This window comes from Staurois parvus, unplaced genomic scaffold (assembly GCF_062004578.1).
Source record: "Staurois parvus isolate SC_StPar_1 unplaced genomic scaffold, SC_StPar_1.0 ptg000797l, whole genome shotgun sequence".
In the NCBI taxonomy this organism is placed as follows: Eukaryota; Metazoa; Chordata; class Amphibia; order Anura; family Ranidae; genus Staurois; species Staurois parvus.
Window position 1 is genome coordinate 172,501 of NW_028318593.1, and position 25,092 is coordinate 197,592.

Genomic DNA, 25,092 nt, shown 5'->3' on the forward strand with positions numbered 1-25,092 from the left:
TCGCTCTTATTTAACTGGTACCGGTGGGGTCTCTTCCTGGCTTTGTTCTTTTTTCCACCTCTGTGGACAAGAACATTTACGTGAACAAAGTGTTTGTGTTCATGCTGTAGATGGTCTGATTGCTTCTTCAAGGCTGGCCTTCATATTTATCACAGAGTTCCCACCAAAAAAAAAATGAATAGCCCATTTATAGAATATATATATATAATATATATATATAAATATAAAGTAACAAAACCAGCTTTCCCACTGACCATCAAAATAGTGAGCATTCTTTCAAATGACCTTCAATGTAAGGACCATTCATCCCGCTAGCCACCAATCTAAGGAGCATTCTTCCCACTGATCACCAATATAAGGAGCATGCTTCCCACTGATCACCAATGTAAGGGACATTCTTCCCTCTGACCCCCAATGTAAGGGACATTCTTCCCACAGATCACCAATGTAAGGGACATTCTTCCCACTGACCACCAATGTAAGGGACATTCTTCCCACTGACCCCCAATGTAAGGGACATTCTTCCCACAGACCCCCAATGTAAGGGGCATTCTTCCCACTGACCCCCAATGTAAGGGACATTCTTCCCACTGACCCCCAATGTAAGGGACATTCTTCCCACTGACCCCCAATGTAAGGGCATTCTTCCCACTGACCCCCAATGTAAGGAACATTCTTCCCACTGACCCCCAATGTAAGGAACATTCTTCCCACTGATCTCCAATGTAAGAAACATTCTTCTCACTGACCACCAATCTAAGGAACATTCTTCCCACTGACCACCAATCTAAGGAACATTCTTCCCACTGACCACCAATGTAAGGGACATTCTTCTCACTGACCACCAATCTAAGCAACATTCTTCCCACTGACCACCAATCTAAGGAACATTCTTCCCACTGACCACCAATCTAAGGAACATTCTTCTCACTGACCACCAATCTAAGCAACATTCTTCCCACTGACCACCAATCTAAGGAACATTCTTCCCACTGACCACCAATCTAAGGAACATTCTTCCCACTGACCACCAATCTAAGGAACATTCTTCCCACTGACCACCAATCTAAGGAACATTCTTCCCACTGACCACCAATGTAAGGGACATTCTTCCCACTGACCACCAATGTAAGGGACATTCTTCCCACTGACCCCCAATGTAAGGGACATTCTTCCCACTGATCCCCAATGTAAGGGACATTCTTCCCACTGACCACCAATCTAAGGAACATTCTTCCCACTGACCACCAATCTAAGGAACATTCTTCCCACTGACCACCAATCTAAGGAACATTCTTCCCACTGACCACCAATGTAAGGGACATTCTTCCCACTGACCACCAATGTAAGGGACATTCTTCTCACTGACCACCAATCTAAGCAACATTCTTCCCACTGACCACCAATCTAAGGAACATTCTTCCCACTGACCACCAATCTAAGGAACATTCTTCTCACTGACCACCAATCTAAGCAACATTCTTCCCACTGACCACCAATCTAAGGAGCATTCTTCCCACTGACCACCAATCTAAGGAACATTCTTCCCACTGACCACCAATCTAAGGAACATTCTTCCCACTGACCACCAATCTAAGGAACATTCTTCCCACTGACCACCAATCTAAGGAACATTCTTCCCACTGACCACCAATCTAAGGAACATTCTTCCCACTGACCACCAATGTAAGGGACATTCTTCCCACTGACCACCAATGTAAGGGACATTCTTCCCACTGACCCCCAATGTAAGGGACATTCTTCCCACTGATCCCCAATGTAAGGGACATTCTTCCCACTGACCACCAATCTAAGGAACATTCTTCCCACTGACCACCAATCTAAGGAACATTCTTCCCACTGACCACCAATCTAAGGAACATTCTTCCCACTGACCACCAATGTAAGGGACATTCTTCCCACTGACCACCAATGTAAGGGACATTCTTCTCACTGACCACCAATCTAAGCAACATTCTTCCCACTGACCACCAATCTAAGGAACATTCTTCCCACTGACCACCAATCTAAGGAACATTCTTCCCACTGACCACCAATGTAAGGGACAATCTTCCCACTGACCACCAATGTAAGGGACATTCTTCCCACTGATCACCAATGTAAGGGACAATCTTCCCACTGACCACCAATGTAAGGAGCATTCTTCCCACTGACCACCAATGTAAGGGACATTCTTCCCACTGACCACCAATGTAAGGGACAATCTTCCCACTGACCACCAATGTAAGGGACATTCTTCCCAATTTTTCTTTATTAAAAGTCTTGCAATCAATAAACATAAAATATTATACAGAATATAAAAAAATTATATATATTTACAGCAAAACGAAAATAAACATAGCAAAATCTGCTGTCAGACAAAAGCAAACGTCTCAGAAATGAACATGACATAATTGGGGAAATAAATCGTACTACCACTCACATCACTACACCAGACATCAAACCTGTGAGGTCAAGAAACCACCCCGCCCCCCTTATGCATGCAGCCCTTCTTCAAAAAAGATCTTAATCAACAAAAACTACAGGAGTGAAAAGAACAGTATAAGGAAAGACCCCCTCACCCAGAGATGGACAGTTCACCAAAGGCAGGTCTGATATTCCTCCACGCCCTTATCCAGACCGCCCGAGGCTCCCTGCCCTTCTCAAGACCCCGAATCTTCCCAACCTCACCCAGAATATCGTGCACCACCACCTCTACAGGGAGGACTTTCTTCCGGATGGTAATCTGACACCGTGCGTTCCATGTGAAGTAACGGACAACTATACTAACTAGAAAAAGTGTATCCAAATCAAAGTCCCAGTGAGCTGGGAATGCCCCGTACACCCACTCTGCATAACTCATGCGATAGAGAAAGGGGATGCCCAGAACCCTCCCCACCCTTTTATACACCTCTATGTTAAAAGGACACAGGAGCAGAAAGTGGTCCATAGACTCCACCTTACCAACACACTCTGCTCTAGGACAATCTCGATCATCCACAGGGCGGTGCTTCAGGTTCCCTCTCACATAGAGCCTTCCATGGAAAGCGAGCCAGGCTTGATCCCTAAACTTCAAAGGGATTCTCTCCAAGTTAATTAAATGCAATCCCTCCCTCATTACGGAGCCTGGGCAATCCTTTAAGGCCAGTGACACCCTGAAAGCAGAAGCCAAAATCCTCTCCCCCAGAAGCTTCCTGGGAAGGGACCTGATATCCTCCACTGTCACCTGCCACTGCCGAAGTATTTTCAGACACGGGGCAACATAAGCCGGGAGCTTGCCATGTCGGACTCTCAGACTTTTCACTGGGCCGCCATCTTCCCAGCAATGCAGAAAAGGCCTAAACCAAGACTGAAAAATACCCACCCACCCCGGCGGGGTCTCTGCTAACATATTACCAAGATTGTACTTTAAAAAGAGCAAAGAAAAGAAAACTATCGGGTTGACCATTCCTAGGCCACCCTCCCGCCTGGACAGGTAAGTTACATTGCGTTTGATCAAGTTCAGCCTGTTTCCCCATAACAGTTGGAAAAAACAGCTGTAGACCCGTGCATAGAGAGATACCGGCAAGATACAGACAAAGCTGACATATAAAAAGATCGGGATCAGGTAAGTTTTGATCAAGTCAACCCTCTCTCTCAAGGAAAGCCTCCATCTCTTCCAGCTTGCTACTTTGGCATTGGCAACTACCAACCTGCTTTCCCAGTTTCGATGACCATAGTCACCAGGACCAAATTTGATGCCCAAAATTTTAATTTCCTGCTGGGGCTCTGGGAAGGCATCCGGAAGTTCGAAGCTTTCACCCTCCTCACCCAGCTAGAAAACCTCACTCTTTTCAAGGTTGACTTTAGAGCCAGAAGCCTCCGTGTACTGCTCTATCACAGAGACCACCTCCTGCGCCTCCTCAGTCCCAGAGATAATAACAGACACATCATCAGCATAGGCAACGACCTTCAAAGGCGGCACACCAGCAATGCCCAGAGGCACCCTGCACAACGATGCGCCCTCTAGCCTTCTTACAAAGGGGTCGATTGCGAAAGCATATAGCAGGGGGCTCAAAGGACATCCCTGGCGCACACCAGAGCCGACCTCAAAAGGCCGCCCAACCCAACCATTAACAAGTGGGAAGCTCTCAGCCCCTTTATATAATGTCTTCAGCCAATCTATAAACCTCCCCTGCAGGCCATATCTACCAAGCAGCAACCACAGATATTCATGATTCACTCGATCAAAAGCTTTCGCCTGATCCAATGCCAGCAAGTACTTTCTCCATCCAGCAGCCCTGCATCGTTCCAAAGCCTCCCGGACAGCCAAAACTGCTGAAAAGGTACTTCTACCTTGGACCGAACAGTGCTGATGGCTGGACAACAAATCGCCTGCTACTGACGACAAGCGCCAAAATAGAATCTTTGCCAAGATCTTTCTATCAACATTGAGAAGACTGATGGGGCGCCAGTTCTCAATCATTGAGGGGTCTTTACCTTTTGACAGAAGAATCACAGCGGATTGCCTCATGGAGGGAGGGAGCGAACCCTCTTCTAGACAGCTGTTAAAAACCTCCGCTAAAAAGGGAGCCAGAATGGACTTAAAACACTTGTAAAATTCAGCTGTCCATCCATCTGGCCCAGGCGATTTTTTGGTAGCCAGCTTGTCTATAGCCTGAACTACCTCATCCGCTGAAATTGGTTCTGTCAAATTCATCAAAAGCAATGCACCATTTCCCAATCCTGGAGTAGAATCCAGAAAGCTTTCCATCCTGTCCCGGCTAAGGTCCTTTCTTCCCAGGAGGTCTGCATAATATGACCCAGAGATCACCAAGATCCCTGATCTGGACTTCATCAGGGAACCTGTACTATCTCTCAGGCCAATGACCGTCTTAACTGCTATGCCTTGCTTACAGTTCTGGTAAGGATCAGGTGAGTGATATTTGCCATAATCCCTCTCCAGAACCAAGGAGGCATGCCGGTCATATTGACACTTCCTAAGAAGAAGCTTCACTTCAGAGATCTCCCCTGGATCCCCTCCATACGAGACAAGACGATCAAGCTTCCTCCGCAAATGCTGGTAGGCAATATACATACCAAGCTGCTTCTTCTTACTTATGGCCTTGAAAAGTCCAATCGCCCTTTGTTTCACAAGCTCCCACCACTCTGACTTACTGCTGCAAAAGTCCAGAATAGAAACCTGTGCCTGAAAAAAATCCTCAAAGGATTGTCTTACCTCTACATCTTCCAGGAGAGCCGAATTCAGTTTCCAGACACCCCTTCCCCTGGGTGGAGTGTCCGAGGCATTCAGAGTCACAGACAGCATACAGTGGTCAGAGAACTCCACCGCCTTCAACTCAGGAGCCGAGAAAGCAGAGTTCTCCTTTAAAAAAAACCTGTCTATCCTGCTCTGACTATTCCCTCTCTGAAATGTGAACCCCGTGCTGCCGGGGCAGTGCTTAATGTGCACATCTACCAGGCCTGCCTGTCTAACCAAATCTCTGAGAAAAACGCTATCATAACCCAGCCTGTCTATGGAGCCTCTCCTGTCTTCAGGCCTAATTATGGTGTTAAAGTCACCTCCAAAGACAACCTGCTGGGACTTAAAAAGGAAGGGCTTGATCTTTGTGAGGAGGCATTTCCTGCCCCATTTTGACTGCGGTCCATAGATATTGATCAGGCGCAGGTCCTGCCCCCTAACAGAGACGTCTAAGACCATGCATCTCCCCATTTCTACCTCAATTACCCGCCGGCACGTTACCATATCGGTTTTAAAAAGGACCGCAACTCCTCTGCAAGGTTCAGCCGCAAGAGACCAAAAGGAGGGACCACATCTCCACTCCCTTTTTGCTAGATAGACATCGGCCAATGTATTGAGCCAGGTCTCTTGCAAAAATAAAATCTCAGCATCAAACTCGCTGAGCAAAAATAAGGCCGTATCACGAGCTCTTGTAGATTTAATGCTGGCGACATTAATGGTCGCCACCTTTAACAGAGTGGGAACTGCCATCAGGATGATTGGGGTAGTTGTTTCTTAACCTCTACCACACTCTCATCACCCGAAACAGCTCTCTTCAGAGTATGTGACTCCCCCTCATCCATAGATGATAGAGAAATGGATATCAGATACCATCTCATCACCTGACAAAACTGAAAAAGTATTGCCAAGAGGGACCCCTCCTGGATCTGATTCTGAGGAAGAGAGGACAGCTCTTCTCATCCTCCTCTTCTTCCTCTTCTCCTTCACCCTCTCCCACCCCTCATCAGCCGAATCCCCCCCAGCAGGAGGTGAGACATGGGACATGGATACCCCTCCCTGAGCCCCATCGGCTCCACCCCCATCCGGCACCCCCACAACCTCCTGACCACGTTTGCGCTGACGGGGGACAGGTACCGGAGGTGGAGTAGGCCGAGAGGGAAGATCCACTAAACCAGCCCCCCCAGCAGCTTCTGCCAGTCTGGAGGATCTACGTACCATAGGAACAGGAGGGACAGACTCAGGGGTGACATTACTGGGGGAAACACAATCTGACACAACAGACGGAACAGACACAGGAGGGGCAACAACAGTTTCCTCCCTAGCATCAGCTGCCTCATCCTCTTTATCCAGCCTCTGCAGCTCAGCCTCCAGTCCTGGAAGGTTGTGTAGTGCCTCTGGGCACAGACTGTATGGATGACCCAGCTGCTGGCACAAATTACACCGAATCTCGGTGCATTCTTTGGCCAAATGGCCAAAATCCTGGCACAGTGAGCACTTCTTGATGGTGCAGGACGATGCAAAATGTCCTTTCTCTCCGCATTTGTTACAAACTTTAGGCTGACCTTGATAGAAAATGGTCAGCCTATCCCTCCCCAGAAAGGCTGAGCAGGGAAGATGCTGAACCACATTGCCCAGCACCCTCAATTGCACTGACACTGTCCAGGCCCCTGTCCATATCCTATGCTCATCCAGGACCTTCCGCAGTGGGGTGAGGACCTCACCATGTCGGCGTAGCCAAACTACCAAATCAGCCTCTGGTATGGATTCATTCCGGACCAGGATTGTCACCGATTTTATCAAAGGCTGTCTGGAAACCACCTTTGCCACCAAACCTCTCCACTGCTGAAGGCTCCTGCACCTCCAATATCTCTCCCAAAACAGGTCCAGGCCTTCAGGTTTTACAAATGACAAATCGTATTCATAGCTGCCGACTGGGCAGATCAACGCAAACACATCACAGGCTTTAAACCCCATCTCTAGAATCATCTCCGCCACCCTCCCCCTTACTGGTGGGTTCCCTTCCCCCTCCCACTTCAACTGTACCACATTCCTTCTCCTGACCCCACCAACCATCCCACCACCAAACCTCCCCAAATTGTGACCATTAGCATTCCCAACACTACCCCCACCCCCCTTGGTGCGACTCCCCAAAACAGAGGCATAGCTCCCCCCAATCCTCCCAGCAGCAGAAACATTTGTGTGTCTGGGAGCATCTGGTGCAACTCTGGCAGATACCGATTGCACAGATCCGGGATTGGATGGTGTATCCTCTCTCTGCTCAGCAGGGGGAGAAATGTCATTTTTAGTCTTATCAGCAACGTTAACCCCTTCATCTCCACCCACCACCATCACATCCATTGCATTAGGAGTCTCAACAGTCATAGAGTTCTCAGAAATGTCCGCACTCACTGCTGCAACCATAGAAGCTCCAGCAGTCATCTCTTGCTCCAAGAAAGGACACTCAGCCCAGGACAGGATTGGATTCTCAGATACAGCAACAAGTGAGACATCCATGTGTGCTGTTTGCTCTCCATGTTGTGCAGTGTGCTGCTCCCCTCCCCCACCAGCATCAATCAGCTCTGGAGCACCTGGGAGCTCAGGTGAAACAGTCTCTCTGCAGGTGGCAGCCATCTTGCCTTTGGAGGGACTAATGGTCTCAGCAGGAACAGCAGCAGCAATTTCCATCTGTGGGGTGCTTGGTGCAGGTTTACCCACATTCCCCTGATGGTCTGGAGACCTCTCTGCCAGGGATTTTTCCTCCAGGTTGGCTGAGGATTCCTCCACAGCAGGCTGCTTGCAGAGCTCCTCATCCGCAGTACTGACCACAGCAGGTGGGGCAGACATGCTGGGAGCAGCCATCTTGGTGTACTGGGATCTCTCCACCAGTCTTGGCTTTGCTGCTCTGTACCTCCTCTGTCCATCCTCAGGGACTTCTGCAGGGTCATCAGTGAAGGCAAACTTGTCTGCTCTCAGGGGTGACTCCATGTGCTGGATGAACCTCAAGGTTCCATACTCAACCTCAACCCCCTGGCTGGTTGCCACTGGTGATTCCACAGCCTGACATGGGGGGAGAAACGCTGATGTAGATGGAGCCGGGTCATCCATTACCTGAGGCTGCTGATCCACAGAGCTCACTGATGTCTGGCTGGCAAATCTCCTCTCATTATCAAACTTTTCTTTAAATGCTCCACTTCTAGCTTTCAACTTTTCTAATAATAAAGATTGTCTCTTTACTTTATCCTCCATGTGCTGGAGCGCTGGCTTTATTCCCAATCTGTTCTTGCTCCAGGCCTGGCAGTATTTGGCTCTGAAGGATTTGTGTTCAGATTTTAACACAATAAGTTTCTCCTCAGCTCTTCCAATAGTCACCAATCTATCAGTAATCTTCTGCCTGAAGACATTGACATCCTCACCAGGGCTGGGACCCACAGTCAGGTCCTCCACCTCCTCCTCTTCACTAGGCCCGGTCTCATCAGGGGAATCCCTCCCAGGGCCTCCCCCTGGATCAGGCATGGTTCCTGGGCCAAGCTAGCAGGCAAGGCCCAGGCTTGAAAACGCTGGTTCTCAGGGAGAGCTAATTCAGTGTGTCCTCCTCCTTCTCCCACTGACCACCAATGTAAGGGACATTCTTCCCACTGACTACCAATGTAAGGGGTATTCTTCCCACTGACCACCTTGCTATTATACCATGAGTCGTAGATATAGCAATTATTGTCATCGGTTCCTTGAGATCTGAAATGTATTTTAAGGGCTCCTCCATGTTAAAAAGGTTGAGAAAAGCTGCCTTAGATGTTTCTTGGAAAATCTTATTTGAGTTCTAATAAATGCTCACCAAGCCCTATACTAATCATAGACCTGGGTAGGTCAGCGCAGCAGATGTCAGAGAAAACACTTAACTCAAGCATTTTCAGCTAGAGTTCATCTTCGTTCCCACAATTATCTTCCCGTGAATCCCTCTATTATATTACCAGCCCCAGATGTTAGCAGGGCCTCCCGCCATACTGGCCTGTCACACTTGCCATTGTCTGTGTCATTAATCTGTTGCCTGCTGAGTGTGGGAAAGACCCCGGAGCAGAGAGAGAGGAGGATCAGCTATTGACTGCTGCCTGGGGAACTGGAGCTGGGAGAATGAGGATCAGGTATTGATCCTTGGAGTGTATACATCACGTGGCTGTCATGTTCTCTGTAGCTACTGAAGACCTATGTGAGTGATGACTACTAAATGTCAACATGGATCAGGTTGCAATATGAGAGGTTCTACGAAGGTTTAGAAGCCCCTACAGATGATGAAACCCTTGTGTTAATTTTGTTTTTATTGTAACATTGGGGAACAGTAAAGCAGCCTGCCTCTCTGCCCCTCAACAGTAAATGAGGCAGATAAGTTGAATTTCTTGCCATGAAGCTTGGTCAGGTGATTAAATGTCCAATGGTCATCTACTGACCAGAATGAGGGGCTTGCTGGGCACTCGGCAGTTGTAGAGGTGAACCTAATAAAGTGCATCTATGGCCATTTTCTTTTCTGATAGAGCAGTAATAGGTTACACCCCCACCCCGTCCATTCCCACTGGTGATACTTCCTTATGCATCGTGTCCTGAAGCCTCAACGGGATGGAAAATTGAAATCGGACATCTCTTTGCAAACAACGGTTGACTTTATTAGATTTCGGCACTATTCCTGTTCTGGAGATAACTGTAGGATTTTAGATTTCCCCCCTCTTTCTGTCCTGGTAAAACTCTATCCAAAATTAAAATTTTTCATTTAAGGAAGGGGTCTCCAAACTTTCCAAAAAAAGTGCCAGTTTACTGTCCTTCAGACCTTAGGATTGGACTTGTGGCCAGAGGGAATAGAACATGTCTTGGCAATGAAAAAGGAGAAAGGAAAAGAGGGAAATACTCTCAACGTGAAGGGGACTTTAGAGGCACCAAACTCTCCAAAAAAGTGTCGGTCTAGTGTCCTTCAGACCTGAGGATTGGACTTGTGGCCAATGGGAATAGAACATGTCTAGGCAATGAAAAAGGAGAAAGGAAAAGAAGGAAATACCCTCAACATGAAGGGGACTTTAAACACACCTTACTACTACACAGAATGATTCTGGAAAACAATATTTATTGATACACATAAAAATGGCGGAAAATGACATAACCACCATGTGAAATTCATATATTTAATTTACACACAGACCTTCGTAAGACCATATAAAATCATGGTTGGTGCCGTATCCTCTTGAGATATACTGACGCGTTTTGCAGTTCACAGCTGCTTCATCGGGGACATCACGGGAATTTCTGCTGATTCCTGAGAGGGCGCTATATGCGTGGTTACAGGAACCCTCCCCCAATTGGAAATAGGGGAGGGCTTGCCGGACACTGGGCCAGATAGAGGGGAGGCAGAAAAGAGCCGTTACCAACTGTGTAATCCCAACGAGCTGCTGTATGCTGAGAAGCAGAGGAGACATCTACATCCATATGTAGATTAAAGAGGCGAACCTCCAGTCACAGCAAGGACTCACAGTGGCAGTGGGCGTAAAAAATGCCCCATCTAGGTACTGGGGAGAACTAGTGCCCCATCATCGGTGTCAGTGGGAGGAATAGTGCCCCATCATTGGTTTCAGTGGGAGGAATAGTACCCCATCGTCGGTGCCAGTGGGAGGAATAGTGCCCCATCATCAATGTCAGTGGGAGAAATAGTGCCCCATCATCAATGTCAGTGGGAGAAATAGTGCCCCATCATCGGTGTCAGTGGGAGAAATAGTGCCCCATTGTTGGTGTCAGTGCGAGGAATAGTGGCCCATTGTTGGTGTTATTGGGAGGAATAGAACCTCAATGTTGGTGCCAGTAGACGGAATAGTGCCCCATCATCAGTGTCAGTGGGAGGAATAGTGCCCTATCGTTGGTGTCAGTGGGAGGAATAGCACCTCTTCGTTGATGTCAGTGCGAGGAATAGTGGCCCATTGTTGGTGTTATTGGGAGGAATAGTGCCCCATCGTTGGTGTCAGTGGGAGGAATAGTGCCCCATTGTTGGTGTCAGTGGGAGGAATATTGGCCCATCTTTGGTGTTATTGGGAGGAATATAGCCCCAGTGTTGGTGTCAGTGGGAGGAATAGTGCCCCAATGTTGGTGTCAGTGGGAGGAATGCTACTCCATTCTTACTATCAGTGGGAGGAATAGTCCCCCATCATTGGTGTCATGGGAAGGTATAATGACCCATTGTTGGTATCAGTGGCAGAAATTATGCCCCACTATTGGTGTCAGTTGAGAGAATCGTGCCTTTTATCAAAGGGATAAATAGAGCCCCAAAGGCTGGATAAAGATAAGCAAAGGGTCAGGATTTGGAGACCATTGCCTTAAGGGATCCTTCAGACCCCTTCATCAACTCACTATGCACCCAGTGGACTGGTGATTCACGGTAAGCAGATAGCCCTCATGTAAAGGTCCAATTCGCAGATAAACCAAGTTTTCACATGCTGTTTTGCTCACCCCTAGTTCTTATCAAATTGGTGGTGTGACAATGCAAGGCCATGCCACTGGGTAAAAGTAGGAAAAAGGGATACAGGGTTCGCATGAAAACAAAGCATGGAACTCCGGAATGTCACTTTTGAGTGGAGAAAATGGTTTACAGCTTTCTGATACTCCAAGATTGGGTTCCAGAGTTTGGAGATTTCAAAGAGTTATAGGAGGGAAGAAATCTCCAACTCAGTGTCCAGGTCTTGCAGGAGACCAGCAGGCTATGAGTGCATGGTCCTTATCATAATGAGTGCATGGTCCTTATCATAATCTGCTTGGGCATAGCTCAGTGATCCCGTTAGGAGATAGGTGTGCTCCACCAGAGAGAGGCAGCACTTCATGCTGGAGGAAAGATTATGTGTCTACAGGACTGGGATAGGCTAGTCTGGTGAGAGCTGAGATGACTAGACGGGTCCAGAGGGAATCTGGAGGTCTAGGAGGAGTGAGAGAGCCCTGGGTGCCAGGAGATTCCCTACTAAGAGGCCAGGGACTGTGCCCATGCAGCAGGGTGTTGCGACTGTGAGAACCAGGAAAGCTGGGTGTGATCTGAGGGATCAGCGAAGGTTGAGGCCCAAGCAACGGCTGAAAAGGGAGCCAGGTGACTCATCATTTTTTCATTATGTGTTTGAATGATGAAAACCCTTTGCATGGGAAGTGTTTTGCTTGAGCTTTTATGGTACTTTTGTTTCTTTATTAAAAGTGAGCTGTTAAGCTCCAAACCACAGTTGGGACTGGCATGGTCCTATCACAGCCATGACCATGGCTAAAAGCACTCTCTCCTGGATGTGAGCATTCTCGTAAATGTGTAGCACTTTTATTGTTACATATGAAGATATGGGCATGCATTTCTGGAAAACCTCCGGATGTCATACCTATGGGGCTTTTATAGTGGTGGTATACATTTGCAGTTCTTGTTTTATGTCTGGAGATCACCGGAGCTGCAGAATGGGCAGTCCCTGCTCTCCCTCCTTTGATATGCAGGTGACACTTGTCACATAGACTGCCATAGATAATAGGAACACACTTTGACACCCAGGTGTCACCTAGCCTCTTGCTGTCACCTCTCTGATTGCATCTCGTAAAATGCAGTTTCACAGATACTGCAATGGTAGTTCTCACATTTATTACAAGGTGCCAAAAATGTAGGTTCACTTTAGATGTTAGTCTACAATAAACTTCATGGCCCAGAGCGAACTATCGCACCTACAGTATGTAATCTATCAGCTTGCTGGCCATCCTATTCCAAAGCCTTGTTCCTTCCTTTGTGTCTATAGTAGCCTCCACTCTGCCTTCACTCTAGTAGGCTTTCCATAAGATTCTGGAGTGTGTCTGGGACAATTTGTGTCCATATGTGAGGTTGGGTACTGGTGATGGATGAGAAGACGTGGCTCACCACTGGAGTTCCAATTCATACCAAAAGTGTTCAGTAGGGTTGAGGTCAAGGCTCTGTTCAGGACACTTGAGTTCCTCCCCACCAAACTGGTCAAACCATGTCTTTATGGAGCTGGCATTGCATACAGGGACACAGTCATGGTAGAAAAGAAACAGGCCTTCACGAAACTGGAAGAGCACAATAGTCTACAATTGACTTTGTATGTTGTACTATTAACAGGACCCTTTACTGGAAATACCTGAACCAGTAATGAAGGGGTGTCCACATAAGTTGGCTCATGTAATGTATCAAAACTCTTTTTTAGACTGTTAGATGTGAGCTTCACATAAAGAGTTACTATTAACAGTGGAGATTTTTAGCCATGAGCCTGCAAGGACAGGAGTGATATTGATGAGTAGACCCCGGCCGGCTTACAACCAGCATCAGAAATTCATCCCAAAGGTGTTCAGTAGGGTTGAGGACGGCCAGGGCACTGTGCAGGCCACTTGAATTCCTCCACACCATACTGGTCTAACCATGTCTTTATGGGACCGGCTTTGTGGACAGCCATGCTGGAACTGAAAAAGACCTTTCCAAGACTGTTTCAGTGAGGTTGGTAGTGTAGGGGAAGGCTAGAACCCCGGTCATTCAAAAGAGCATTTGTGAGGTCAGGTACTGATGTTGAATGAGAAGATGGGGTTCACAAGCCAATTCATCTGAAAGGTGTTTAGTAGGTGTGAGGTCATAGCTCTTTGCAAGACCTTCAGGTTCCCTCACACCAAACTGGTCTAACCATGCCTTTATGGGACTGACTTTGTGGACGGCCATTCTGGAACTGAAAAGGGCTTTTCCAAGACTGTTGCCGTGAGGTTGGTAGTGCAGGGGAAGGCTAGAACCCCGGTCATTCAAAAGAGCATTTGTGAGGTCAGGTGCTGATGCTGGATGAGAAAACATGGCTGGCAATCCAATTCATCTGAAAATTGTTCAGTAGGGTGGAGGTTGGGGCTCTTTGCAGGACATTCAGGTTCCTCCACACCAAACTGGTCTAACCATGTCTTTATGGGACCGGCTTTGTGAACGGCCATGCTGGAACTGAAAAGGGCTTTTCCAAGACTGTTGCCTTGAGGTTGGTAGTGCAAGCAAAGGCTAGAACCCCGGTCATTCAAAAGAGCATTTATGAGGTCAGGTACTGATGCTGGATGAGAAGACATGGCTGGCAATCCAATTCATCTGAAAATTGTTCCGTAGGGTGGAGGTTTGGGCTCTTTGAAGGACATTCATGTTCCTCCACACCAAACTGGTCTAACCATGTCTTTATGGAGCTGGCTTTGTACACAGGGGAGCAGTCGTGGTGGAACAGAACAGGGTCTTCACCAAACTGACCACAAGGTTTAAAGAACACAACTGTCTGCAATGACATTGTATTCTATAACTTTATCAGTACCTTACACTAGAAATACCTCAACTCAGTAATTTGGAGGAGGTCCACCTACAGTACTTTTAGCCATATAGTTGATGTGAGGGTCAGGTGTCCACAAACTGGTCTGCTGAACGATCTCTCCAATAAAAGGGTATTATACAGTGAATGTCCAAGAAAAATTCAGCTGATCAACTTTCATCCAGAGAAAGCTTGATGGCTACCATGGTGGGAGAGGACCATGAGACTTAAGCCCCATTCACAAGGGCCGAATATCTGGCGGTATCAGCTGGCTCAACAGAAAACGGACGACATTCAGTCCTTGTGTACTATGGCAGCTGGTCCGACAGAAACCGCATGTTCGTCTGGCTTCTGTCGAAGGAGCATGACCGGAAAAGAGGCACATGCTTCTTTATATGGAACCTTGTGTGCTTTAGCTCCATAGACTCTAATGGGAGCGCATAAAAAAGGCATGAAAAACGCAACAAACAAATGCACTAAAAGCACATAAATATGCAGTTGCCCAAGAATGAAGCTCGCCTTACCGATGTTCCAATCTGGCCATCAACAGGCTGAACTAAGCAAACGTTTCCTGATCTCTGCAGGCACCTGTAGACATTAGAGGGCCGGCACACATTTGGGTATGACGGAACATCCCTGGAATCTCGGGGACAAACAATACTGTTTGGACAAGGGTCTCTGACCTGTCTGTCCAATTTGTTTTGGTAATGGGGGGGGGGAGGGTTGGGAAGGGTTTTGCTGCCCATAGAAACTTTCCATTTCCTTTCTATACAAACCTAATTATATCTACCTCCTATCTGCTCAGTTTTTCCACCTGGTAAAATAAAATCGGCAACGGGGGGGGGGGGTGTTTTTTTTGGGGGGGGGGGGAGTTGCATCTGCTAGTGCCCATAGGCATAATATTAGATATAAAAAACAGCCAGATCATAAAACTATCATTTAAAATCTCATATCTAACCTACCACCACCCTGTTCATCGTATTTGCAAAAGTAAGGAGGTAATTCATTAATTTAAATAATGAATTAAAAAAAATTATTACGAGTAATTTATGAATTAAAAATCTAACGTAATTACTTTTTTTATGTGTGAAAAAAATATTTAGTAATAAATAATAAATAGCAGAATGAAAAGTAAATAATCAAAAAATAATTGAAAGTAATTTATGAATTAAAAATCTAACGTAATTACATGTTTTATGTGTGAAAAAAATATTTAGTAATAAATAATAAATAGCAGAATGAAAAGTGAATAATTAAAAAATAATTGAAAGTCATTTATTAATTAAAAATCTAACGTAATTACTTTTTTTATGTGTGAAAAAAATATTTAGTAATAAATAATAAATAGCAGAATGAAAAGTAAATAATTAAAAAATAATTGAAAGTCATTTATTAATTAAAAATCCAAAGTACCGGTAATTCATTTCTTTTATTCATTAAAATCGAATTTTTATAATTTTTTTCCCATTTGTATATTTTTCTGTCTTTATAAAACATTGAATCTCATTATAGTTACAGATTTATGGTGGATATATCTAATTTTCTACATTTTTTTTTTTTTTTTAAGATGCAGTAAATTTAGGTAACAAATCCTCCGGGCTTGACATTGTCCATTGTTTGGTCATTATCACCAACCCACAGATGTTGTTCTGTCCCGTCATTGCATCCTGATGAGTGGTGAAGCAGATTTGTATTGCGCCCCCCCTGAGATGGGACTGATTGGCCGGGATGGGGGGGGGGGTTGGGGGCGGTTTGGGGGAGTGTGGGAACCATGTCTTGGCAGAATCTCCACACATTATTATGCAGAATTGGAGGAGTCTATATAAACTGCCCCCGCCATACGTCAGATGGCCGTTATCGGGGACTGTCATCTGACTGCAGCATTGGAGCTGAGGTACCCAGGCATGGGGGGGGGTTCTGTTCCTACAAGTCGGATCTGCGAGGGCTTGGAAATTCATTTTTTTTCACTAAATTAAAAATATTTCAGATTCTGAGCATTTTGGTAAATTCTGCATATAGATTTCCCCCGATTTCTTACAATTGCTGTGTTTATATACCAGATGACACGTTTTTATTTGATTTGTGGAATTTTTGTTATTTCCTGTTTTTATCCACAGGGGCGGACTGACCATTCGGGTTCTCGGGCACTGCCTGGGGGCCCAGGGTCAGTAGGGGGCCCCATGAAATGCCCCTGGTACCTTTTTATAGGCTTTTTTGGGTGTGCTTTGAGTGTGGGCAAGGACACAGGGGCCCCATGATCCCCTATTTCCCGGGGGGCCCCATGAGTTGTCAGTCCGCCCCTGTTTATCCAGGATTGTATTACATTTTACCATCTTATGATTTGGCGAAATCTGCAAATTAAAGTTTTTATTTCCATCAAAATTGTATTCTCCTTTGATAGAGCTCCATCCCCAGGAATTTTGTTCAGCAGGAACGTGGGGGGGGGGGGGGGGCGCAGTTCTGGCACCTATTGGGGCACTATTCCTTCCACTGAAACCAATGATGGGGCACTATTCCTTCCACTGACCCCAATGATGGGGCACTATTCCTTCCACTGACACCAATGATGGGGCACTATTCCTCCCACTGACACCAATGATGGGGCACTATTCCTCCCACTGACACCAATGATGGGGCGCTGTTCCTTCCACTGACACCAATGATGGGGCACTATTCCTCCCACTGATACCAATGATGGGGCGCTGTTCCTCCCACTGACAGCAATGATGGGGCACTATTCCTCACACTGACACCAATGATGGGGCACTATTCCTCCCACTGACACCAATGATGGGGCACTATTCCTCCCACTGATACCAATGATGGGACATTATTCCTCCCACTGACACCAATGATGGGGCACTATTCCTCCCACTGACACCAATGATGGGGCACTATTCCTCCCACTGATACCAATGATGGGGCACTATTTCTTCCACTGACACCAGTGATGGGGCGCTATTCCTTCCACTGACACCAATGATGGGGCACTATTTCTTCCACTGACACCAGTGATGGGGCGCTATTCCTCCCACTGACACCGAAATTGTTTCCCTCCAGCAGATGAAGATGTAGAGGAACTGCTGCACCTGACATGGAGGAACGAGGATCAGAGGGAGCAGAGTGAGGAGGGTAGGTGAGTGGGTCTTAGAGTTCATTTGTTTGTTGATGTTCAGGGTGTCTTTGAATTCAGTTCTTGAGATCTGATGTTTTTTTTTTTGTTTTTTTTTTATGTTTATATATATATTAATACTTTCAATAAAATGTATTTTACACAATTAAAAACATTCTATAAATCAAAGACTAATCAACATAAAGGGTGCATTATAGGGGGGGGGGGGCGACACAGTGCAAGTTCTTCGTAAAAACTCTGACTATCCCGGCAAATCCGGGACAGCTGGCAACATTGATGTCATGTATGATTATCATGGGGCCCCCGTGCACCTGTGGCCCCTGGCCCCATGCATTAACACAGCCTATCTTGTGTGTTTTACCCCGGAGAACAATTCTTGTATTTATTATTATTATTTAGGATTTCTTTTCTGTTCCTGATTCTGTTTCTTTTTTATTTTGACAGATTGTGGATTTTGTTTACAAAAGCAGTTTTTGGCATCAAAACGTTGAACAATCGCCCCGCCGGCTTCCTTCCTCGCCGTGGTCTGCCGCACGCTGCGTTCAGTGCGGGTAACATTGGCTCAGTTTTGAGCAATTAAAGGGCCACTACACAGGAATTACAACTTTTGGTGTTTTTTTTACATTTCATGGCATCCTAGTTTTAGGTGCGCCTGTAACTATCAGTAAACGAGTCTGTAGCCGATTCTTTGAATAATTGGGATTTTTGGAAGGGTCATGTTATGTATTCATAAACCCACTCACAGAAGTCTTGCTTACACTAGTGGCTGGGTATGGGGGGCAGTAAAAATAAAAAGTTGAGCTGCAGTTTTACTGCCTGCCAATCCCGCTGGCTCCTGATCATTGACAGGGAATGAGAGCTGTCCTTGTCAGCTCAGTCACTGTGCTGGGAGGGTGCTCTCAGGACAGAAAGCTTTGCAGGCCGTGGGCGCATGTGTGCGGTGTGCGAATGTGCGAAAAATGCCGCTCAAGGCAAACGCCTTGTTTGCCTCACGGTAAATACTCCCCTACCTGCGTGCCGTGAATGAAGGGCTGATGAAAAAAAGAAAAAGCACAAATTGCAGATTTTAGCTCCTTATAACCAGCTTCACAAGGAGAATGGAACCGAAACGGAACTGGACCTGAGAGTCCCCCTGTCTATGGACCTTCATCTCCTGACAACCTCCGCAGAAAGCAGATGGATGAATTCACTGGATAAGTGCAATACGGACTGGCATCCCATTGTTCTCCCTGTACTGTACCCGTGTACCCCATTGTTCTCCCTGTACTGTACCCATGTATCCCATTGTTCTCCCTGTACTGTACCCATGTAACCCATTGTTCTCCCTGTACTGTACCCATGTAACCCATTGTTCTCCCTGTACTGTACCCGTGTACCCCATTGTTCTCCCTGTACTGTACCCATGTATCCCATTGTTCTCCTTGTACTGTACCCATGTAACCCATTGTTCTCCCTGTACTGTACCCATGTAACCCATTGTTCTCCTTGTACTGTACCCATGTAACCCATTGTTCTCCCTGTACTGTACCCATGTAACCCATTGTTCTCCCTGTACTGTACCCATGTAACCCATTGTTCTCCCTGTACTGTACCCATGTAACCCATTGTTCTCCTTGTACTGTACCCGTGTACCCCATTGTTCTCCCTGTACTGTACCCATGTAACCCATTGTTCTCCTTGTACTGTACCCATGTAACCCATTGTTCTCCCTGTACTGTACCCGTGTACCCCATTGTTCTCCCTGTACTGTACCCGTGTAACCCATTGTTCTCCCTGTACTGTACCCATGTAACCCATTGTTCTCCCTGTACTGTACCCATGTAACCCATTGTTCTCCCTGTACTGTACCCGTGTAACCCATTGTTCTCCCTGTACTGTACCCATGTAACCCATTGTTCTCCCTGTACTGTACCCGTGTACCCCATTGTTCTCCCTGTACTGTACCCATGTAACCCATTGTTCTCCCTGTACTGTACCCATGTAACCCATTGTTCTCCCTGTACTGTACCCATGTAACCCATTGTTCTCCCTGTACTGTACCCATGTAACCCATTGTTCTCCCTGTACTGTACCCATGTAACCCATTGTTCTCCCTTCACTGTACCCATGTAACCCATTGTTCTCCCTGTACTGTACCCATGTATCCCATTGTTCTCCCTGTACTGTACCCATGTATCCCATTGTTCTCCCTGTACTGTACCCATGTATCCCATTGTTCTCCTTGTACTGTACCCATGTAACCCATTGTTCTCCTTGTACTGTACCCATGTATCCCATTGTTCTACTTGTACTGTACCCATGTAACCCATTGTTCTCCCTGTACTGTACCCATGTAACCCATTGTTCTCCCTGTACTGTACCCGTGTACCCCATTGTTCTCCCTGTACTGTACCCATGTATCCCATTGTTCTCCTTGTACTGTACCCATGTAACCCATTGTTCTCCCTGTACTGTACCCATGTAACCCATTGTTCTCCTTGTACTGTACCCATGTAACCCATTGTTCTCCCTGTACTGTACCCATGTAACCCATTGTTCTCCCTGTACTGTACCCATGTAACCCATTGTTCTCCCTGTACTGTACCCATGTAACCCATTGTTCTCCTTGTACTGTACCCGTGTACCCCATTGTTCTCCCTGTACTGTACCCATGTAACCCATTGTTCTCCTTGTACTGTACCCATGTAACCCATTGTTCTCCCTGTACTGTACCCGTGTACCCCATTGTTCTCCCTGTACTGTACCCGTGTAACCCATTGTTCTCCCTGTACTGTACCCATGTAACCCATTGTTCTCCCTGTACTGTACCCATGTAACCCATTGTTCTCCCTGTACTGTACCCGTGTAACCCATTGTTCTCCCTGTACTGTACCCATGTAACCCATTGTTCTCCCTGTACTGTACCCGTGTACCCCATTGTTCTCCCTGTACTGTACCCATGTAACCCATTGTTCTCCCTGTACTGTACCCATGTAACCCATTGTTCTCCCTGTACTGTACCCATGTAACCCATTGTTCTCCCTGTACTGTACCCATGTAACCCATTGTTCTCCCTGTACTGTACCCATGTAACCCATTGTTCTCCCTGTACTGTACCCATGTAACCCATTGTTCTCCCTGTACTGTACCCATGTATCCCATTGTTCTCCCTGTACTGTACCCATGTATCCCATTGTTCTCCCTGTACTGTACCCATGTATCCCATTGTTCTCCTTGTACTGTACCCATGTAACCCATTGTTCTCCTTGTACTGTACCCATGTATCCCATTGTTCTACTTGTACTGTACCCATGTAACCATTGTTCTCCCTGTACTGTACCCATGTAACCCATTGTTCTCCCTGTACTGTACCCATGTAACCCATTGTTCTCCCTGTACTGTACCCATGTAACCCATTGTTCTCCCTGTACATGTAATGTGCCACGAATGGGGAAAAAAATTGATTATTTCTGCATTGTTGTGACTCTCAGAACTACATTGTTACTATAATGGAATTATATAAATAAAATGTATCATTAATGTATTTATTAACTAGTGAGCCCGTGTGTCTGTGCAGGGCTGGGACACGGGGCGGGCGGAAGGGGCAAGTGCCCTGAGTGCAATGCTTTACTGTACGGATAGGGGGCACCTTTCTTCTGTTACTCGGCTGACAGCGGCAGTGATTATGACAAGCGAGCGATTGCTGGGCGTAGGATCCTCTAAGCTTAACCATCATGAACCGGGGAATCAGCTTTGCATCTCTGCACAGGGCGGTGGATGACCTTGTCCCGCCACTGTGTCTGTGTACCAATGGGCTTCAGATGACAACCCTATGATGAGCAAGGTCCTCCTAACCCTCTTGTATTGTATTGTGTTGTAATTGTACTGTCCCCCTTAACCCCTTACCCTCCATGGGATCCTCCCCCTCCCCCTCCTGAGAGACAGGGAAGAGAGAGAGAGAGAAGGAAGAGAGAGAGAGAGAGAGATGGAAGAGAGAGGGGGAGAGGGAAGAGAGAGAGAGGGAAGAAAAAGAAGAGAGAGAGAGAGAGAAAGGGGGAGGGGAGAAAGAGGGAAGAAAAAGATAAAAGAGGGGGAAGTGAGAGAGAGGGAAGAGAAAGAAGAAAGAGAGGGGGGGAGGGGGAGGGAGAGGGAAGAGAGATGGAAGAGAGGGGACAGAGAGAGAAGAGAGGGGGGAGGGGGGAGAGAGGGGGGAAGAGAGGGGAGAGAAGAGAGAAAGAGAGGGGGAGAGAAGAGAGAGAGGGAAGAGAGGGGAGAGAGGGAAGAGAGAGAGGGAAGAGAGGGGAGAGGGAAGAGAGGGAGAGAGGGGGGGAGAGAGAGGGGGAAGAGAGGGGAGAGAGAGAGGAAAGAGAGGGGGAGAGAAGAGAGAGAGGGAAGAGAGGGGAGAGAGGGAAGAGAGAGAGGGAAGAGAGGGGAGAGGGAAGAGAGGGAGAGAGGGGGGGAGAGAGAGGGGGGGAACGAGGGAAGAGAGAAAGGGAAGACAGAGAGGGAAGAGAGAGAGGGGGAGAGAAGGGAGAGAGAGGTAGAAAGAGAGAGAGAGAGTAGAGAAAGAGGGAAGAGAGGGGAGAGAGAGAGGGGGAAGAGAGGGAAGAGAAAGAGGGAAGAGAAGGGAGGGAGAGAGGGAAGAGAAAGAGGGAAGAGAAGGGAGGGAGAGAGGGAAGAGAGGAAGAGAGTGGGAAGTGAGGGAGAGAGAGGGAAGCAAGAGAGAGGGAAGAGAGAGAGGGAAGCAAGAGAGAGGGAAAAGAGAGAGAGGGAAGAGAGAGAAGAGGGAAGAGGCAGAGAGAAGAGAGAGGGGGGCGAGAGAAGAGAGAGAGAATAGAGAAAGAGGGAAGAGAGGGGAGAGAGAGAGAGAGGGGGGAGAGAGAAGAGAGAATAGGGAAGTGAGAGAGAGGGAAGCAAGAGAGAAGAGGGAAGTGAGAGAGAGAAGAGAGAGAGGGGGGAGAGAGAGGGAAGCAAGAGAATCATATATACACACACACACTCATTGAACTCTCTCGCTCTCTCATGAGGGGGGGTGCACAATTTTTGTGTTGCCTAGGACAGTACAAAAATAAATACACCACTGGGTACAACTCTGAGTTGGCTACATGCTTTCTTTTAGGTCATTGGGGAGGGTGGTAAAACTGTAGTTCATACACCTGCTTTTACAGCTTCCGCCCCTCTCCATGCCCCCAAACCGGCCACTCATGTGAGCGAGGCCTTCAATTTTTTGATGGTTTTAGAAGACTGCAATTGCCCATTGTTCCCCTTCTTTATGGAGGAAAAAGAAAACACGCTTTCACCTTGCATGGACATATCTGTGGAGTTCCTCTGGATGAGGTATCTGCCTATCTATGATCTGCTTCCCATAGCTGATACAAATAGGACCTCCAACAAGTGTGATCACAACGGAGTTTACTAAATAAATGAAACAATAGGAATGTTTGCCTCTAATGATATATGTGAGAAGGTAATGGGAGCCCAACCCCCCCCCCCCCCCCCTCATAATGCTGGATCCTTTATACCAAAGCCTTGTGTTTGGGTTTCTTTGTATTTTCAGGTGGAAATGGAGTAGCAGGATATTAACATATGAATACAATGGAGCTGGGTCAGTATGTGCTGACTTGTGATTGTGTTGGCTGGTTTTATTGGCCCTTTGATGTGGGGGGAGATGTGACACCTAATTGTAACAAAGACACCTCACCAGCTCCCAGGGCTATAATGATTCTCAGAGTCCTTCATGGACAGAACTCCTACTATAAAGAGCTGGAACTTCTCAGCATTGTCTGTAGATCTTAGAACTTTGTGTGGAAACCCGGTCACTAAAATCTCATCTAAGCCAATATAAATTCAAAATAATATCTAGCGATCCCACCATGAAAGTCCTTGTTTGGACTCTGCTCGTTATATGGTGACAAGGCTCTGTCTCCTGTTTGTGCTCGTGTGTTGTCACCCTGTCACAAAAGCTGTCAATGGAGGCTAGAAGTGGGATTTGTAACACATTACACAGGTATGGTCTACTGTTGTCCCCATTGGAAAACCCACCATGAAATGGGCAATGCAGCCATTGCTGGCGTGTGGGTGGGGCGCAGCGTGGTGTGCCAGGTGGCAATGAAAACATTCAGAGGCCAAGGTGGATGGGGACAGTATATTACAGCCTTTCTCAACCTTTTCAAGGCAGAGGAACCCTTGACATAACTTTCTGGTTTCAGGGAACCCCGGCTAAAAATGACTATATCTACATCTCATGATACATTGGTGTGATGGTCGGTCGGAAGAATGCTCCTCACACTTTGTGGTCATTGGGAAGAATGCTCCTCACACTTGTGGTCATAGGGAAGAATGCTCTTCACACATGTGGTCATAGGGAAGAATGCTCTTCACACATGTGGTCATAGGGAAGAATGCTCCTCACACTTGTGGTCATTGGGAAGAATGTTCCTTACACTTGTGGTCATTGGGAAGAATGCTCCTCACACTTGTGGTCATTGGGAAGAATGCTCCTCACACTTGTGGTCATTGGGAAGAATGTTCCTTACACTTGTGGTCAGTGGGAAGAATGCTCCTCACACTTGTGGTCAGTGGGAAGAATGCTCCTCACACTTGTGGTCAGTGGGAAGAATGCTCCTCACACTTCTGGTCACTGGGAAGACTGTTCCTTACACTTGTGGTCATTGGGAAGAATGCTCCTCACACTTGTGGTTATTGGGAAGAATGTTCCTTACACTTGTGGTCATTGGGAAGAATGTTCCTTACACTTGTGGTCATTGGGAAGACTGTTCCTTACACTTGTGGTCATTGGGAAGACTGTTCCTTACACTTGTGGTCATTGGGAAGAATGTTCCTTACACTTGTGGTCATTGGGAAGAATGTTCCTTACACTTGTGGTCATTGGGAAGAATGTTCCTTACACTTGTGGTCATTGGGAAGAATTCCCCCCTTACAGATTGCTAAAAAGATCAGCGGTGTCAGTGGGAATTTACTTGAGAGGCAATCGTTGCTCATTGCTCAAGGAACCCCTCGCAACCTCTGGAGGAACCCTGGTTGAGAACCCCTGGTATATTGTAAGAGTTCCAACAATATACATACAAGTCTGGCAGGTAGGCACAATCAAACAGAGTTACTTCCAAACAGTAGCAGAGGATCGAGATTCTTGGAATGATGCCGACAGCTTCTGCACCCAACAGTAGGAATGCAGCCTGGCTGGTCTACACCTGGAAGGCTTCCTACAAGGACTTTCCTTACCCCTCTAAGCACTGTCCCTGCCAGACAGAGATCCTGTTCCTGCACTAGCCACTCGCAGAAAGCGCACCAAGACTCTGCCTGACCCAAGATGGCCACCAAGGTCACATGGGGTGCCAGCGTCCGATTGGACAACTGTCTCCCAGTGACCGCATACCAAGTTCCTCACTATTTCCTTCCCCTTC

The 25,092-nt window shown here is 46.9% G+C and overlaps 1 protein-coding gene and 1 long non-coding RNA gene across 2 annotated transcripts in view; both read left to right on the plus strand.

Moving 5' to 3' along the window:
- Window positions 1-25,092, plus strand: part of LOC149444237 (transcription factor HES-5-like) — a 40,435-nt gene that overhangs the window by 8,285 nt on the left and 7,058 nt on the right. The gene's annotated exons all lie outside the window — the stretch shown is intronic.
- On the plus strand, window positions 16,315-18,287 carry LOC149444238 (uncharacterized). Its single transcript, XR_016306541.1, has 3 exons — window positions 16,315-16,450; window positions 17,617-17,692; window positions 18,134-18,287. It is a non-coding gene; the product is annotated as an uncharacterized LOC149444238 (long non-coding RNA).